The following is a 12,801-nucleotide window of genomic DNA, read 5'->3' as shown; positions in this document are numbered from 1 at the left end:
CAGTATAGAGCATCTTTTTTACTTCCCTTTACCTTTAAATACACATTACTCTTGCGTATTTACTGGGTTTAACTTTAACAGAGAAGTTTCTGACGAATTTCTACCAGCAACAAAAGCTGAAATATAGCCTGTTTTTCGCTTGGTCTGCTTATGTGAAAAGGCAGCGGCGTGATTACCCAAATGAAGATGACGGTAGGAGCGATTGAAACGCATAGCGGTATAACAAATAACTTACTCAGGCAGAAAACTGTAATTGTGGTGGCGGCTATTGGAGGAGAAGGGAAAAATAACGAGAGGGAAGAGATGGAGTTGCACAAAAGACGGGAAGTGGCAGGTGTGTGTGTGTGTGTGTGTGCAGATGAGGAGAGAACGAAGGAGCTGGAGAAGCGCTGAACGAAGGCAGGCTTTCGCAGCGGGTAACCAGCCGACCGACACAGAGGCAAAATACTGAACCACCTCATCTGTGTTGGACGAGTGTGGCTGTATGGAAAATAATGAGGCACTCTAGCGTGGCGAGGGATATAGTGAAAGAGGACTCAGTAGCAGTGTATCCGATCAGTGACTGAAGAGTGACACGCTATAACTTGTTGGGAATCTTTCGCAAGCGTGGCGAAAACATTGGTTAAATTTTGTTAAGTATGGAGTTGGGTTGCATGAAGTAGACGTTATTTTGTGATTCTACTTCTGTTCAGATGTTTCCTTAGATGCAGCAGGTCACTCCTTCTGTTTACCTCAAGTGCTTTTATAACTTTTGTTGTGGTCAAGCTATTCTAGTTGATAATGTCCTCGTTTGTCTCAGGCATAATGAACGTGTCGCAGATCTACCAGGCTTAACTAGTCAAAAAGCCTAAGAAAGTTGCGTTGATAACCCGTGTCTCGAAGTGTTGTGAACGTAAAGTGAGGCTGACGACTCTAAAACGCAGACTTGTGGCTCGGGGCCAGACACACACTCGTACGGATTATTTGTTTGCTTAGTGAAGCTTGTGAGTAGTGACTCAATTGAAAGTAACATATTTTTCATTGAATATGGGGTAAGAAAAGAGAAACTTATTGCAGTGCCTGCTGTTGTTCAATCGATTTAATGATCTAGTCACTCTCTAATCTAAATCCAAACATATGTGCTATCAGTGAACTGATCACTGCAAAGCTTCGGTTAGCAGTATTTCATGCATCCTTTAAATCGACTTACAGTTCCCTGCACAGAATGACAGCGTCGTAGTGATTATTTCAGACTGTCTAGCTTAAGTCAAGGGCAATATTGTTAGGTAATAATTGCTTTGCTGAGGCATAACTTTAACGTAACGCTTTTATGTACTGCGAATACAGAGTGAATCCGCTAGCTAATTTGATGTGAGTGTGACTCATTTTCAGTGTGTTCGATGCCATGATTATATAATTTACTCTCTCGTAGTTTTCTTCTAAGAAATCACAAATTCGTCTGTGAACAGCCATGAAACTTTCTACGACACTTGAAAGATGTTATCCGAATGTTTTGAATGTCCAACTGATTTTGATCGCTGCTTGTCTTGGTTCACCTATTTTCAGCTGAGCTGTAACAACACATGGTACTGCTTTGCTGACGGATAACAAAGAGTTAAATGTACCACTCATAGCACGCTGTGGGGTCAGCAGATGATGAAATAACCTACTGCCGGTCCGTAGTTCTGTTCATTTCGATTTCAACAGATGTGTCCGATTATACTACTTGTGTAAATTCATCAACACTATATCCGTCGCATTACATTCCCACCCAAATTGACGTATGCGTCACATGTGACACCTGGTCATGGAACTAACATGTACGGTAAAAGGATTTGTGTTAACCACGAACGAACAAAGGGGCCAGCGTTACATCGAAGAGACATTAATATGCATCACAGTGACATGCTGACAATTCAGATGATTCGCCAATCGGCATGGAAAATACTGTTGTAACTCCTCTACTGTGATTTCTCACTTTACGGTCTGTCACCAGATGATAGTGAGCGCAACTGTGCATATGAAAAAGCGTTGCGATGACCAGTAACAATCGTTTCTTAGCATACTCGCTTGTGTCAGGAACACAAAGACACTCCATTGAGGTGAGTACAAAACAACATTGTTCCAGAAGCTCAGTACTCCCACATACACAACTTCCTTTGCGTAGTGCTCACCATGCAAGTTGTCTAGGCACACCGCAACCATTAATCTTGTTTTTCGTGCAGCTTGCGGTTGTTTGCTAGTCTGCTGCATATGTAGATCACTATGTGGTCAAAAGTATCCGGACAGCTGGCTGAAGATAACTTACAAGTTCGTGGCGCCCTCCATCGGTAATGTTGGAATTCAGTACGGTGTTGGCCCACCCTTAGCCTTGTTGACAGCTTCCACTCTCACGGCCATGCGTTCAATCAGGTGCTGGAAGGTTTATTGGGGAATGGCAGTCCATTCTTCACGGAGTGCTGGACTAAGGAGAGGTATCGATGTCGGTCGGTGAGGACAGGCATGAAGTCGGCGTTCCAAAACATCCCAAAGGTGTTCTATAGGATTCAGGTCAGAACTCTGTGGCAGGCCGGAGTGGCCGAGGAGGTTCTAGGCGCTACAGTCTGGAATCGCGCGACCGCTACGGTCGCAGGTTCGAATCCTGCCTCGGGCATGGATGTGTGTGATGTCAAATGGTTCAAATGGCTCTGAGCACTATGGGACTTAACATCTGAGGTCATCAGTCCCTACAACTTAGAACCACTTAAACCTAAGGACATCACACACATCCATGCCCGAGGCAGGATTCGAACCTGCGACCGTAGCGGTCGGTGTGTAATGTCCTTAGGTTCGTTAGGTTTAAGTAGTTCTAAGTTCTAGGGGACTGATGACCTCAGAAGTTAAGTCCCATAGTCCTCAGAGCCATTTGAACCATTTAACTCTGTGCAGACCAGTCCACTACAGGAATGTTTTTGTCGTGTAACCATTCCGCCATAGGCCGTGCATTATGAACAGGTGCTCGATCGTGTTTAAAGATGCAATCTCCATCCGCAAATTGCTCTTCAACAGTGGGAAACAAGAAGGTGCTTAAACATTAATGTAGGCCTGTGCTGTGGTAGTGTCACAAAACAACAAGGGGTGCAAGCTCCCTCCATGAAAAACACGGCCACACTATAACACCACCGACTCTGAATTTTACTGTTGGCACTACACACTTTGGCAGATGACGTCCACCGGGCATTCGTCATACCCACACCCTGCCATCGGATCGCCACATTGTGTACCGTGATTCGTCAGTCCACACAACGTTTTTCCACTGTTCAATCGTCCACCATTTACGCTCCTTACTCCCAGCGAGGCGTCGATTGACATTTACCGGCGTGATGTGTGGCTTATGAGCAGCCGCTCGACCATGAATCCAAGTTTTCTCACCTCCCGCCTAACTTTCATAGTACTTGCAATGGATCTTGATGCAGTCTGGAATTCCTGTGTGATGGTCTGGATAGATGTCTGCCTATTACACATTACGACCTTCTTCAACTGTAGGCGGTCTGTGTCAGTCAACAGACGAGGTCGGCCTGTACGCTTTTGTGCTGTACATGTCCCTTTACGTTTCCACTTCACATCCACATCGGTAACAGTGGATCTAGGGATGTTCAGAAGTGTGGAAATCTCGCGTACAGACGTATGACACAAGTGACATCCAATCACGTGACCAAGTTCGAAGGCAGTGAGTTCCACGAAGCGCCCCATTCTGTTCTATCACGATGTCTAATGACTGCTGAGGTCGCTAATATGGAATACCTCAGAGTGGCAGCACAGTGCACCGAATATGAAAACCGTCTGTTTTTGGGGGTATCTGCATACTTTCGATCACATAGTGTACGTTTATGTCTTTCCTCGGCTGGCTGAAAGCTGAGATCGACTGTTGCGGCCTGGAGCGATATCTTTGAGTAACTCGTATTATACGATGACTAGGTGCATTGTCATGCTGGTACAATCATCATGTAAGAACTGTTCGTCTGCAGTACACACTAGACAATCCTGTAAAATAAGTTCATATCCTTCCTCGTTTAGCGCTGTCTTAAGCGAAATAAGAGGACCACACCACAATGATGAAAAACATACCCCCATAAGGTAACAGCACCTTCTCTATAGTTTATTGTGGGCACCACACACAATGGCAGGCAATGTTCTCCTAGCATTGGCCAAACCCAAACCCTGCCACCGGATTGCCAGAAGATACAGGGTGATTCATCACTCCATATCACTCGTCTCCAGTCGTATGCTGTCCAATGGCGTCCTGTTTACAACACTTTAACGTCGCTTAGCGCTGACTACAAGCAGGCACTGCATTAGCTGGACTGCTGGTAGCCCTTTGTGTCTCGCGAGTGATTCCTTCCGCTGATTTCATGGGATTTTTACAGCTACCCTCTGCCATGCTCGACAGTCTGTGTACGTCAGTACATGAAGTCTGCCTGGTATAGGTTTAGCTGCGATTGTTCTTTCTAGTTTCCAAATCACAGTCACATCGTCAATCGTCCACCAGCACAGATTTAGAAGAGTTGAAATGCTCCTGAAGGATTTGGCACTCCGGTGACAGGCAATGAATGACTAGTCCACGTCCGCGAAGTAACTGAGCTCTCCTGATCGACCCATTCTACTATTGCAACGTCTCTACTGACAAAATAATAAACCCCGACTTCTTTATTACGGCCGCTTTACATACGGCTGTTCCGGACACTCTTGATCCGATTGTGACATGATTTCAGCAGTTTCTGGTGAGCTGTTGGAAATTAGGGAACGTAGCATACAGTAAACCCTCGTGGTTCTTCATACAGGTAATACTAGTACGGTTAGCTCAAATGCCATGATACTGGTAAATGTAGCTTAACGCTTTCATAACAGAGCCATGTGACCGTGGCTTTTTTTTTTTAATTAAAAAAATGTTCAAATGGCTCTAACCACTATGGGACTTAACATCTGAGGTCATCAGTCCTCTAGACTCCGAACTACTTAAACCTACCGAACCTAAGGATACTGGACACATCCGTGCCCGAGGCAGGATTCGAACCTGCGACCCTAGCAGCACAGCGGTTTCGGACTGATTTGCCTAGAAACGCTCGGCCACAGCGGCCGGCGTTTAATTTTCAAACTCACTCCACTTCATAACATGTGAGTTCCTATTGCGTTTGTTCAATAATACGCGATGCGGTCCGTCAGTACGAGTGATTATGTGATTTGTTTATTCGGATAAGTGACACAGTAGTTCTTACATGTATGTCTGAAAGCATATGCACTGTTGACGATCTACAGCTGTAGGACATGTTTCGAAGCTATTTTCTGGCTGCGTATTCCATGACATCAGCTGTATTGGGTGTAGATCTTCTACCCATAGTAACATATGAAAATTTGTGCCAGACCGGGACTCGAAACAGAATTCCCCGCTTACCACAATCAGTCGCCTTAGCGACTTCGGCTATCCATGAATTCTCCCCTTGCTGACTCAGACTTCCACATGTTATACTGTCTACATCCTTTTATCGTAGGCCACTAAATTCACCACCTAATGCTCGCAACAGACTTGGATTCCCGCAGCAAGAAGCACGAGAGAACGAAGAATCCAGACGACTTTTGGTATCGTCGTGTATCCACCTAGGCTTGTGATACTTATATGCATGTCTCGAACAACAGACGCTGTTGACGACCAACAGCTGTACGGAACATTTCGAAATTAAATTCGCTGACTGTGAATTTTTTAACATTAGCTATGTTATTTATAGAATGTAACCTCCCAACAGTTTACTCACTTAACTTCGGAATAATGATATGACTAACTTGTCAATAAAAATGTGACTCATATAAATAACCTTTCAAAAATTAACTGACTGTGAACCTAAACTGGTAAATCTGGCCGGCCACAGTGGCCGAGCGGTTCTAGGCGCTACACTCTGGAACCGCGCGACCGCTACGGTCGCAGGTTCGAATCCTGCCTCGGGCATGGATGTGTTTGATGTCCTTATGTTAGTTAGGTTTAAGTAGTTCTAAGTCTAGGGTACTGATGACCTCAGAAGTTAAGTCCCATACTGCTCAGAGCCATTTTTTTTTTTTTTTTGGTAAATCTGGACGTCAGCAATGCTGCGTCATGGCCCTGAAAAATCATTCTGAATAAATTGAAAATTCTTACCTCAATGAAGTCGCCGGATAACGCGTATATATCTGCTCCAATAAGAAATTTTTCTGGCACAGCCCAGTGCAATGCTGGCCGCTAGATTTGTAATGTATGAAAAGAAACAACTGAGTTTTCTTTACAATAACAGGGATGACAATGGATAGGAGAAATTATTAAAATCCTTTAAATTCAGATCAATAATTGTCAAAAGTTATCTTTATAAGATAGATTATTATTAAAACATTTTTAAAAACATTTACATGAGACTTGATATACAACAGTACAAAATCAGTTGTTAGAAATTGCATATGCGTGCGGCTGCTTTTACCTTATCCTACATCGCTGAGGCACCGCCATCGCTCTCCACGACCGGCCCAGCAGCCCGACTGCCCGCTGCAACTACTACTGCTAACACAGCTCCTACTGCAGCCCACACTACTCTCTGGTCTGCGATTTTATTGTAGCTTACATACCGCAGGCAGCGCGTGAGCAGTCCATCGGATTTACATCTGCTCGAGTGCGCTAGCAATAAATTCTTTAGTCATGGACCTCTTACAAGAAGTACTGCCCAATATTGACATATGAACAACACTGATCTCCATTCCTCGTTGTCTAATTCCATATGTTGAGGGAATCCAGGTAATATTGTGAAGATAGGGTGATGACTTTAGTGGATTACGATAAAAAGATATAGGCAGAGCGACGTATGGAAGTTATCTTTAAGTCCATCTTTATACAGAGGTTGCGGCACCTCGGTAGCTCATTATAAAATGTCGAATATAAACATCTTCAGCAGTCTAAATTTCCTGTTGTTATTTTATTTGAACAACCAGTTTCTGCGCTACATTACGTTATCTTCAGGTCTCCTGACCGACGTGTGGGGAGAATCCCATCCGTGGTCCAGTCAAAATACGGCGATTCCTTCGATCATCACCTGCCAATAGTGAAAATAGAAAGGATCGCTGTGTTAAGAACAAATGTACGGATAGTAATCACAAATTGCTAGTCCCTGTTTTGACTGGAATAGGGGTAGGATTTTTCCTGTGCGCTGGGAAGACTGAAGATGCCGTGGCGTAACGTAGCGCTGAAACTGGTTGCTCATATAAAATAGAAAATGGAAATTTAGACGTCTGAAGATGTTTTGATTCGACACTTTGCATGGAATTTTTGGTCTGTCAAGGAAGCGTGCACGGATAGCCGAATTCGTTAAGGCGAATACTCGCAAGAAGTAGCAAATCCCGTTTCGAGTCTCGTTCTGAACAAATTTTCATATCTCCTTACTGGGTAGTTGATTTTCACTTAATACAGGTGAGGTCAAGGAATTCACAGTCAGTGAATTAATTTCGAAACACAGTACTCAATCCCAGCGTAGAATTCTTTTGTACTGTTGAGAATCCAGTGCTTGAGCCTTCAGCGACGTGGTGATCCAGTAGCAAGACAACTTTCATCTGACAATCTCAGAAACAACAAATCAAAAAAATGGTTCAAATGGCTCTGAGCACTATGCGACTCAACTTCTGAGGTCATCAGTCGCCTAGAAGCTAGAACTAATTAAACCTAACTAACCTAAGGACATCACACACATCCATGCCCGAGGCAGGATTCGAACCTGCGACCGTAGCGGCCACGCGGTTCCAGACTGAAGCGCCTTTAACCGCACGGCCACACCGGCCGGCTCAACAAATCACTTTGTACCGTTACAGAGGTGTCAGTGTCGTCGTAACTGCCGCCTGCTTCACGTCTGCTGTGCAGCGAGCTACCTTAATTTAAGTATTAACTGTATTTTTCTTACTTGTCACTTCTTCTTCCGTGTGTATTTGCTTTTAGGAAGCTTTAATTTTCGAGTGCTCTTAATAGTGTTCCATAGATTTCGTGTTTGTTTTGAATACAGTCAGAGAGAGTCCCTTTAGTCAGCCATAGTGCCAGTAGTGTCAGTGTCGTCGTAACTGCCGCCTGCTTCAAGTCTGCTGTGCAGCGAGCTACCTTAATTTAAGTATTAACTGTATTTTTCTTACTTGTCACTTCTTCTTCCGTGTGTATTTGCTTTTAGGAAGCTTTAATTTTCGAGTGCTCTTAATAGTGTTCCATAGATTTCGTGTTTGTTTTGAATACAGTCAGAGAGAGTCCCTTTAGTCAGCCATAGTGCCAGTAGTGTCAGTGTCGTCGTAACTGCCGCCTGCTTCACGTCTGCTGTGCAGCGAGCTACCTTAATTTAAGTATTAACTGTATTTTTCTTACTTGTCACTTCTTCTTCCGTGTGTATTTGCTTTTAGGAAGCTTTATTTTTCGAGTGCTCTTAAGTGTTCCATAGATTTCGTGTTTGTTTTGAATACAGTAAGAGAGTGTCCCTGTAGTCAACCATAGTGCCAGTAGTGCTAGAGTTTGTTTTCAATACAGTCCAGAGACATGTAGTGCTATTTTCATTGTTTTCTACAAGAAGGGGCTAGCAACCACAGTTTAGTGAATAAGCAGCCGCCTTTAGTGAATTAGCAGTCTAGTTAAAGGTTGATTAACTCCCTTCAGTAAATTGTTTCCTTAGGATGGATAGGATGTGTGACTGCTGTGTACGGACGCAGCAGGAGCTGGCCACTGTTCGCGAACAGCTGAGCGTGTTGATGGCCGCGGTCAGCCGTCTTCAGGCTGCTGCCTCGGAGTGTAGCGGCAGTGGGGAGTCTGGTGCGTCGCAAGGTACACCCCAGGTGTTACATGCTTCACCCACTGTCCCTGCTGTCGAGACATCTTCGCGGGTACCGGGCGCGGTTGGGCCACCCTCTCCCCAAGGGGAGTGGCGGGTTCAGCGGCGTTCGCGGCGCACGAGGCGGAAGGTCAATGTGAAGGCTGGCCGTGTGGCATCGCCCGCTCTACCTGTGAGGGGACATGTGGCTGCTCCTTCAGCAAGGTCCGAGCAGGCACACGGGGGGAGGGGTTTATTAGTTATTGGGAGCTCCAACGTTAGGCGGGTGATGGAGCCCCTTAGGGAAATAGCGAGAAGGTCGGGGAAGAAGGCCAGTGTTCACTCTGTCTGCTTGCCGGGGGGTCTCATCCGAGATGTGGAGGAGGCCCTACCAGCGGCGATAGAGAGCACTGGGTGCACCCGACTGCAAATTGTTGCTCATGTCGGCACCAATGACTCCTGCCGTCTGGGTTCAGAGGTCATCCTCAGTTCGTACAGGCGGTTGGCGGAATTGGTGAAGGCGGAAAGCCTCGCTCGCGGGGTGGAATCAGAGCTAACTATTTGTAGTATCGTTCCCAGAACCGATCGCGGTCCTCTGGTTTGGAGCCGAGTGGAAGGCTTAAACCAGAGGCTCAGACGATTCTGCGGAGATCTGGGGTGCAAATTTCTCGACCTCCGCTATCGGGTGGAGAAATGTAGGGTCCCCCTGAATAGGTCAGGCGTGCACTACACGCCGGAAGCGGCTACAAGGGTAGCGGAGTACGTGTGGAGTGCACGTGGGGGTTTTTTAGGTTAGAGAATCCCCTCCCTAGGCCCGACAAGACGCCTCCTGAGACGCGGCAAGATAGGAGTAGGCAAAATGCAACAGGGAATAACAATATTAATGTGCTAATAGTAAACTGCAGGAGCGTCTATAGAAAGGTCCCAGAACTGCTCTCATTAATAAACGATCACAACGCCCATATAGTACTAGGGACAGAAAGTTGGCTGAAACCAGACGTAAACAGTAACGAAATCCTAAACTCAGATTGGAATGTATACCGCAGAGACAGGCTGAACAGTGAAGGGGGAGGCGTGTTTATAGCGGTAAGAAGTGCAATAGTATCGAAGGAAATTGACGGAGATCCGAAATGTGAAATGATTTGGGTGAAGGTCGCGGTTAAAGCAGGCTCTGACATGGTAATTGGATGTCTCTATAGGCCCCCTGGCTCAGCAGCTGTTGTGGCTGAGCACCTGAGAGATAATTTGGAAAATATTTCGAGTAGATTTCCCCACCATGTTATAGTTCTGGGTGGAGATTTTAATTTGCCGGATATAGACTGGGAGACTAAGACGTTCATAACGGGTGGCAGGGACAAAGAATCCAGTGAAATTTTTTTAAGTGCTTTATCGGAAAACATATTAGACCTTCTGGTGACAAACAGACCCGAACTATTTGAAAAAGTTAACGCAGAACAGGGAATCAGTGATCATAAAGCGGTTACGGCATCGATGATTTCAGCCGTAAATAGGAATATTAAAAAGGGTAGGAAGATTTTTCTGTTTAGAAAAAGTGACAAAAAGCAGATTTCAGAGTACCTGTTGGCTCAACACAAAAGTTTTGTCTCAAGTACTGATAGTGTTGAGGATCAGTGGACAAAGTTCAAAACCATCGTACAATATGCGTTAGATGAGTATGTGCCAAGCAAGATCGTAAGAGATGGAAAAGAGCCACCGTGGTTCAACAACCGAGTTAGAAAACTGCTGCGGAAGCAAAGGGAACTCCACAGCAAACATAAACATAGCCAAAGCCTTGCAGACAAACAAAAATTACGCGAAGCGAAATGTAGTGTGAAGAGAGCTATGCGAGAGGCGTTCAATGAATTCGAAAGTAAAGTTCTATGTACTGACTTGGCAGAAAATTCTAAGAAATTTTGGTCTTATGTCAAAGCGGTAGGTGGATCAAAACAAAATGTCCAGACACTCTGTGACCAAAATGGTACTGAAACAGAGGATGACAGACTAAAGGCCGAGATACTAAATGTCTTTTTCCAAAGTTGTTTCACAGAGGAAGATTGCACTGTAGTTCCTTCTCTAGATTGTCGCACAGATGACAAAATGGTAGATATCGAAATAGACGACAGAGGGATAGAGAAGCAATTAAAATCGCTCAAAAGAGGAAAGGCCTCTGGACCTGATGGGATACCAGTTCAATTTTACACAGAGTACGCGAAGGAACTTGCCCCCCTTCTTGCAGCGGTGTACCGTAGGTCTCTAGAAGAGCGTAGCGTTCCAAAGGATTGGAAAAGGGCACAGGTCATCCCCGTTTTCAAGAAGGGACGTCGAACAGATGTGCAGAACTATAGACCTATATCTCTAACGTCGATCAGTTGTAGAATTTTGGAACACGTATTGTGTTCGAGTATAATGACTTTTCTGGAGACTAGAAATCTACTCTGTAGGAATCAGCATGGGTTTCGAAAAAGACGGTCATGTGAAACCCAGCTCGCGCTATTCGTCCACGAGACTCAGAGGGCCATAGACACGGGTTCACAGGTAGATGCCGTGTTTCTTGACTTCCGCAAGGCGTTCAATACAGTTCCCCACAGTCGTTTATTGAACAAAGTAAGAGCATATGGACTATCAGACCAATTGTGTGATTGGATTGAGGAGTTCCTAGATAACAGGACGCAGCATGTTATTCTCAATGGAGAGAAGTCTTCCGAAGTAAGAGTAATTTCAGGTGTGCCGCAGGGGAGTGTCATAGGACCGTTGCTGTTCACAATATACATAAATGACCTGGTGGATGACATCGGAAGTTCACTGAGGCTTTTTGCAGATGATGCTGTGGTGTATCGAGAGGTTGTAACAATGGAAAATTGTACTGAAATGCAGGAGGATCTGCAGCGAATTGACGCATGGTGCAGGGAATGGCAACTGAATCTCAATGTAGACAAGTGTAATGTGCTGCGGATACACAGAAAGATAGATCCTTTATCATTTAGCTACAAAATAGCAGGTCAGCAACTGGAAGCAGTTAATACCATAAATTATCTGGGAGTACGCATTAGGAGTGATTTAAAATGGAATGATCATATAATGTTGATTGTCGGTAAAGCAGATGCCAGACTGAGATTCATTGGAAGAATCCTAAGGAAATGCAATCCGAAAACAAAGGAAGTAGGTTACAGTACGCTTGTTCGCCCACTGCTTGAATACTGCTCAGCAGTGTGGGATCCGTACCAGATAGGGTTGATACAAGACATAGAGAAGATCCAACGGAGAGCAGCGCGCTTCGTTACAGGATCATTTAGTAATCGCGAAAGCGTTACGGAGATGATAGATAAACTCCAGTGGAGGACTCTGCAGGAGAGACGCTCAGTAGCTCGGTACGGGCTTTTATTGAAGTTTCGAGAACATACCTTCACCGAAGAGTCAAGCAGTATATTGCTCCCTCCTACGTATATCTCGCGAAGAGACCATGAGGATAAAATCAGAGAGATTAGAGCCCACACAGAGGCATACCGACAATCCTTCTTTCCACGAACAATACGAGACTGGAATAGAAGGGAGAACCAATAGAGGTACTGAAGGTACCCTCCGCCACACACCGTCAGGTGGCTTGCGGAGTATGAATGTAGATGTAGATGTAGATGTATTGTGTTGGGTTCTGTCCGGCACTTGCAGCAAAGAAGAGATATATTAAAAAACTAAAAACCCTCCTCGATTGCGAAAAAAGCACCTAGTGTTAAGTGTTAATCCAGGTTTCGGCGTAGATAACTACACCTTCTTCAGAACAACAATAAAAACCTCAAGTGGCTAAGAATACCTATGTCAATGATTAAAAGGCACTTGTGGTTTTGACGGCCGCGGTGGTCTAGCGGTTCTGGCGCTGCAGTCCGGAACCGCGCGACTGCTACGGTCGCAGGTTCGAATCCTGCCTCGGGCATGGCTGTGTGTGACGTCCTTAGGTTAGTTAGGTTTAAGTAGTTCTAAGTTCTAGGGGACTTATGACCTA

This window comes from Schistocerca cancellata, chromosome 3 (genome assembly GCF_023864275.1).
Source record: "Schistocerca cancellata isolate TAMUIC-IGC-003103 chromosome 3, iqSchCanc2.1, whole genome shotgun sequence".
NCBI classification, from domain to species: domain Eukaryota; kingdom Metazoa; phylum Arthropoda; class Insecta; order Orthoptera; family Acrididae; genus Schistocerca; species Schistocerca cancellata.
The sequence above is the reverse complement of the archived record's forward strand: the minus strand, read 5'-3'. Positions refer to the sequence as shown.